The sequence below is a fragment of the Triticum urartu genome, chromosome 4A, assembly GCF_056163025.1.
Source record: "Triticum urartu cultivar PI428250 chromosome 4A, HENAU_Tu73, whole genome shotgun sequence".
Taxonomy (NCBI): domain Eukaryota; kingdom Viridiplantae; phylum Streptophyta; class Magnoliopsida; order Poales; family Poaceae; genus Triticum; species Triticum urartu.
The window spans coordinates 594,450,770-594,458,063 of record NC_141876.1 but is presented as its reverse complement, the minus strand read 5'-3'; the positions used below and the strand labels follow the sequence as shown (position 1 = coordinate 594,458,063).

The window sequence follows — 7,294 nt, the reverse complement described above, 5'->3', positions numbered from 1 at the left end:
GCGGGCACGGGTGGCCGAATTAAGGATTGATATCCATAGTAAAATCACAAATTATGTGTAATGACTCTATGTATCCAAGTACTTTACGTCATTAATGCTCGGATCCGCATTGTACAAAACTTTGTTGACCGACCATCGGCTTCCACCTCCTCGGCCAGTAGCCGAGGAGTGTTTGTCCTACTTTATAAAGGCTTCATGAGGGCAAAGATTTACAACAAACAAGGCAATCTGGCCATACGGTTTTATAAACAAAGGTACGCAGAGAGTTATATTACTGTTTAACAAAAGAAATGTCTTCCAAAGAAAATAGTCCCGCTATCGGTTCCTTTCTTTGGGTTGTCATGCTAAGCATGATCATTAAACCTTGGCTCTAATGTAAGAGCAAAATATTGAGGATTTACTTTGGGAGGCCAGTTAATAGCCCCCGGTAGTGTTCGGCGACAGTCGGGGTCAAGCCATAAACACTTCGACCAATGTTATGAACGGCCCATCATTTAACATAGTCATCGGATCACTGACCAGTTTACGCTTATTGTGAAAGTCAGTTTTCGGCTTTCTCCACTGAGGTGCTTAAACATGTGAGCTGGAAGCACAATCGCAGTGATTCTCCCTTTGCACGCCTAGCCGAACAAAACGGAACGTAGGAAGCAAGTGCAGGAGCCGGGTAACCCAACTATTGACCGAAGACACAATTCGAAACCGATGCATATATAGCAATATCTGAGAATGTTTTTGCCGAATCCCTAAAGGTGTCCGACGTTGCACTGCGAGACTAATGCTGGAAAAGCACAAATAGTTCAAAAGTGCCAAAAAGTTTGGAAAACCAAGAAACATTAGTAAAACATGACGTCCGAACAATATCAAGTGTTCGGTGCCAATCCGAAAGTTGGTCTTAGAAAAAAGAAGTGCTTCTGTCGTGCTTTAACATGATACATCCTATCTCAAGACTTCGAGCGGGTCAGCCTACGGCTTCAACCTCCTATCCCGAGGGCGGAGTACTTCTCATCAGGCCAGTTTAGCAAACTAAACTCTAGCGGCTTTGAGAGAGAAGTTAGGCTCCCCGGCTAGTGACCGCACACTCGTCTCGAAAAAAGGAGTGACAAATAATAATAATAAAACTTTGTAACGACTAAGAAGAAGAACACTTATTATAAAACGGCTCAAATAAACTTAAGAGCCCCCAAGTGACTTGGGTAGAAGAATGATTGCATGTACCGAAGTACTTATATCATATCTATGTTCAACCGAACTTTAAACGCGTCTTAACCGACCGTCAGCTTCTCCCTCTTCGGTCAAGGACCGAAAAAGTATTATGTACTCCATCGGTCGAGAATATCGATGGTGTTTCCAATAACCAGGCAATCAGGCCATAAGGCTGTAACAGACAAAGCGCGCTCAGGGAACTAATGCTATATTACCGTGAAGTGTAAGAAGCATCTTCGAAGAAAATAGTTCCCCCACCGATACCTTTATTCGGTGCTCATTGTTATTATGAGACTTGCGCAATATATTTTTTGTACTCATGAGTTCCATTGTGTGTCGACCATCATTGAAAACTATAAGAGCGCTAGCTTTCGGCTTCACCCAGTCTGAGGTCCGGCTTGGGCGACCCGACCGTGACAATCGCAGAGGTGCTCCCTTTACTCCCTAGCCGAACAATCGGGAACGTAGGGGTAAACACAGGAGCGAGGCAACCCAGCTTGCAAATCGGTTAAGTCAATATGGTGCATATTGTGGCGTAATACACGAACAAGGAACGAAGCCGTACAAGTATAATCATATGCAAGTGGAAAAGCTTCATGAAGGAAGCCCCCAAATGAATTGGGTATTTGAATTTATGCGTCACAAACAAAGTTTGGACAAGGAAACTTTTTACAAGCAACTTTTTTCCAAAAAAGTATAATGCTTGGTCGAACCGAACACAAGTTAGAAATTAAAGCTTTGAGCATGAAAGCGACTTAGCTGGTTAATGTGTTTGGTATTGATGACGCGGTCCGAGCTAGATGCGGGGTAAGGTTCCATCCCCCAAGCTGGTCCCGAGGTGGCGGAGCGGAGAGCTCGACACGCCGAAGTGGTGACATAGCACGGTCAATGCGGACCGGCAGAGTGACGCTGAAGTCCCCGGATTATTTTCCTATGCACAAAAATAGTGCAAACCGGAGATAATAGTAATAATGATAATAATAATTAAAAAATGTTGCATAATAAATAATTTATGCAAAGTGAGGAATAGAAGAAATATGGCCTGGCGCCGAAGTCAATGTCGATGCAGGGCATCGGCGTGATGTAGTAAAGGCGTGGCAAAGCCTGAATTCACAGGTCGGTCCGAGCTCCGGATGCGGCGTTCGCCGGACTATGTACGGAAACTAATTGAACCACCACGCGACCGTTGTTAATGCGGTCACCATTTGATAGAGGAGAAGTCCTTGTCTTGATTGCCAAGTCTTTGTGGAATCTTCCTTGTATGCGGCAGCTGTCCGAACTGGCCTATGAGTATACGGCCATGGGGGGCCTCGGCCCAATCTAATAGATCGGGAGACGACGTGGTGAGTACCCCCTAGTCCAGGACACTGACAATAACTTTGAGGTGGTTTCATACCCTATCATAATCTCTTCGTTTGTTCTCCGCTATTAGTGACTTTGGAGTGACTCTTTGTTGCATGTTGAGGGATAGCTATATGATCCAATTATGTTATTATTGTTGAGGGAACTTGCACTAGTGAAAGTATGAACCCTAGGCCTTGTTTACCAGCATTGCAATACTGTTTACGCTCACTTTTATCATTACTTAGCTTGCTGTTTTTATATTTTCAGATTACAAAAACCATTATCTACTATCCATATACCACCTGTATCACCATCTCTTCGCCGAACTAGTGCACCTATACAATTTACCATTGTATTGGGTGTGTTGGGGACAGAAGAGACTCTTTGTTATTTGGTTGCAGGGTTGCTTGAGAGAGACCATCTTCATCCTACGCCTCCTACGGATTGATAAACCTTAGGTCATCCACTTGAGGGAAATTTGCTACTGTCCTACAAACCTCTGCATTTGGAGGCCCAACAATGTCTACAAGAAGAAGGTTGTGTAGTAGACATCACTAGCTAGGAAAGGAAGAAGAAGAAAAAGAATGAGAGGAAAAAGGGAAATAAGAAGAGGAAGAAAGGAGAAGAAGAGGAGAGGAACAAGAGAAGAAATAAATAAGAAGAATAAAAAAGAAGAAAAAGAAGAGGAGAAGAAGAAAGGAATAGAGGAGAAGAAGAGAAAATAGAATATTAGAATATTCTATTTTCTCTTCTTCTCCTCTATTCCTTTCTTCTTCTCCTATTTTTTTCTTCTTTTTTTCTTCAATCTTCTCCTCTATTAATATCTTCTTCTCCTCTTTTTATTTCTTCTTCGTCTTCTTATTTTTATCGGATATGTCGTTGTCGATATACCCCGTGTCCCGATAACTTCAACACGAGGGGGGGGGTCGACCTACCCCCTCTCCGATAACATTTTTTTCCCATGTATGTATGTCGTCGTTGTCGATATAACCCCCTCCCGGATAACTTCGACCGTGATAACTTATACCACGGGAGCACCCCCCGGCCCTCTTGCTCAACCAAAACTCTCGAGGACACCCAAACCCTACAAAAAACGATGTCGGTCTCCTACCCCCTCCCGCCGCGCCCTACCCTTGAAGCGTTGCCGAGGCCACCCCAAAGCCGGAATAAGCTAGGTCTACGTTTGCCACTAATAGATCCACCTACTGTCATGTTTGTGTAATAATTGCCATGTTGTAATATTTGCAGAAATAATAGAGTTCAGACGAGACGAGGAACAAGAACATGTGTTGGGGGACATAATCTTAGCCGAACGTGATGTCATGTCGTATCTTAACGACAATGATGGTCTGGAAGCAGAACAGGGTGAAGAAGAAGCAGGCTACGGTGATCGAAGAATGGAGGAGGAAAGACATGATTATGATGGCTCCGGTGACCCAATGCTGGTGGAAGAAGGAGCCCGTGGTGATGGCTCCGGTGACCGAACAGAGTCTGGCCAGGTAAATATATTAGTTAAGCCTGTGATGACTAGCTAATTGATGCATTCATTGTTTTGGTATGTACACATATTAATTAACTCTCGTCTAATTCTTCTTTTTTCTAGCCCTCCGGATCGATCACAACTTCGGTAAAGAGACGAGGCCCGAAGAAAAAGTTGCACTCGGATGAAAGGTTTGAGATTACAGCAATCACGCGTGATGGCATGCCGATTGAACCCATCCGGACAAAGGAAGCATTTGCTGCTCAGTGCGGGGTTCTTGTTAGGGACAAGATCCCGATCAGCATCCAACAATGGTATAAGCCTAAGAATGAAGACCTTGAGGTGTCTTATGTCAATGATATGCAGAAAGATGATCTTTGGACTGAGCTGAAGGCAAATTTCACCCTACCGCCAGAGGAGGATCCGGAGAAGACAGTTAAAGAGCAATTAATCAAGTCTCACGCTCTTAAGAAGATGGCAGACCTATTCAAGAGGTGGAAGAATGAGCTGAAAACGTTTGTCGACAAAGAAGAGACACTAGAATTCATCGGCAGATATGAGAAGATCAGAGATCACTGGCCTGCATTTGTGGCCTACAAGACATCGGAAAAGAGTAAGAAGATGTCGGCGACAAACAAGAAAAATGTTGCAAAGAAGAAGCTTCACCATCGCACGGGGTCAGGTGGCTACCTCAAAGCCCGGCCTAAGTGGGCCAAGGCTGAGAATGATCTGCTTGATAAAGGGATCGAACCAGAGACAATGAACTGGCCAGACCGTTGCCGGACTTGGTTCTTCGGGGTTGGCGGAACCTTGGACCCTGTGTTAGGGAAATGCGATTGGACGGACGAGCAAATGAACATACCAGTCAAGAGGCTTAATCACTATATCGATGCAGCGCAACAAGGGACGTTCGTTCCAGACAGAGAGAACGACGAGCTCACAATGGCCCTTGGGAATCCTGAGCACCCTGGACGGACACGAGGCACGCCAGGCTCCGTTCCGTGGAAGACTGGTTTTCTGGACGCAGGCGGTTACAAATGCCAGGAGAGGAGGAAAAAATTGGAGCATGCCCAAATTCAGACGCTGCACGAAAGGGTTCAAGCGCTAGAGGAACGAGAAGTAGCTCGCAGCAAGCGACCTTCTGAAACTACCCCGCCATCTCAGCGGAGAAGCAGCGTGGCTTCCACCGAGCTGCTTCAGCCGGAGCATGTCTTGATGGCTCCTGCTAGCTACCCCGTGGATGCTATCACGGAGTCTCAACATTGCCACCTTATGATGCAATGGCAGAACTTCAAAGTCAAGGCGGCTGTCGGCTCTGTTCGACCTCCTGAACCCGGCGCAACTTTTTGCTGTAGTCCGATTCCAGAAGGATATGCCAGGGTGACGGTGGACGAAATAATGGAGGGATTTGGGGACCTCCAGCTTGACTACCCTACCGGTGAAGGGGAGACTCGGCTGGGTTCTTGTCTATTGACTCCATGCCTATGGCGGAAGGAGCTCATCAAGCTTCTGAACTGGATGCCTCCGCCTCCTCCTCCTCCGGCGAGTTAGGGCACTCCGCCTCCTCCTCCGCCTCGTCCTCCGGCGAGTGATCAGGGCACTCAGCCTCCTTCTCCGGCGCGTGGCGGCACTCCGCCTCCTTCTCCGCCTGCGCCGGCGTGCCCGAGTAGCCAGCCTCCTCCTTCTCTGCCTCGTCAGCAAGGGCGGAAGAGACCCGCCGCCGCTCCGGCTGCTCCGGCGCATCGTAGTCCTTCTCCTCCGCCTCGTAAGTAAGGAAAGAAGACAGCCGCAGCCGCTCCGTCTGCTCTGCCGGCGTCTAGCAGTCCAGCCAGAGGCGGGAGGCAATACAGATTCGGTCCTTCTCTGAAGACTCCAGAGAAGTTACAATACGAGAGGACCCCGGAGGAGAATGCGAAGATCGCGCGAGCCGAAGTGACGAACTTCTTTGAAGGGGTGAAAGCAAAGAAACATTCACCTCCGGAGGAGAAGGTAGATTCGGTGAAAGCGGAGCGCACTCTGGCTTCCCTGAAAAAACCAGCAAAGTCTCTGCCGAAAGGCAACTATGATCGCATTATTGCAAAGAAATTTGTCGAAGCGGAGTGGTCGGGAAGTACCGTCAGTGATTAAAGGATAAAAGAACAACGAGCTGGGAAAAAAATTGCCCAGCTCGGCGAACAAGCGAACCAATCGTGCCCCCCGCTCAAGGTGTCTAGCAACATCGTCGCTAATGATTCGAGGATGGTGCCCGGTTATAGCAATCTTGGAGATTACCTGCCCGACGATGTACATTATGATTTCTTGAAGGTGGAGGAACACAAATACGAGTACGGGAAGCCTCTCATCAAAGATGAAAGATCTCTAACAACGATGATGCGAAGATCCCATGATTGGTACATGAAAACCTGCAGAGAGTCTGGGGGGAGGAATACTTTGACGCCGAGAGTTAGAGAGGAGCATGACCTCGTTGGAATTGAACTGTTGAATGTTCCATTTGAGGAGTTCCTCCAGTTTTTCAATCAAAAGGCCCTCGATAAAGCAAGGATCACTTGCTACTGTCTATTAGTAGTACTACTTCTGTCATTAAGTCTCTCTCTCTCTATATATATAGGTCAGCTCTTTCATTGCATGTATTTATAACAAATCGGTGATATTGGGTTCATTAACACAAATCTCATAGATGCAACTGAGGTTAAATATCGTGCCGAAGATACCGAGACCAACTTGCTACGATCGTTGGTAATAAATGAAAACACAGATATAATACTCTTTCCTTACAATTTCAAGTGAGTGTTACTGTCTTGTGCATATTCGGTTTCCCTTATTAGTCCAGGTTATAGTAATGTAATTGATGAGTTATGCATGCGTGCGCAGCTTCCACTATATTCTCCTAGAGATTAAGCTTGAGTAGGGACTACTAACCGTCTTAGACTCGAGACGAAAAGATACCCAGAACGATGCAGACATGACTCAAATGCTCGAGAAGTAAGTTAAATCGATCATTATCCACCTTATCAGCAACTTTGTTAATTTCCTGATATCAAGTAATTGTTTTCTTTGTCTGGCAGGGTTTGGAGAAAATTCACCAAAAAAGCTCCGGGACTGCCGAAGAAGCTGCAATTTAGACACCAGAAAGTAAGTACTATAGTAACATGTTCCGCGCATCTCCTAGTGATTCAAGCGCTAGTTTCATCAATACCAGTTGGCATGCTTGTTTATTAGTTTGATTGACCTCTATTTCTTGTAAAGTGGTTGTGGCAGGAACAAGGG

General features: G+C 46.1%; 1 pseudogene; it reads left to right on the top strand.

Annotated features, from left to right (window-relative positions):
• Positions 1-4,387: 4,387 nt before the first annotated feature.
• On the top strand, positions 4,388-6,814 carry LOC147976987 (uncharacterized; annotated as a pseudogene).
• The last annotated feature ends 480 nt before the right edge of the window (positions 6,815-7,294 follow it).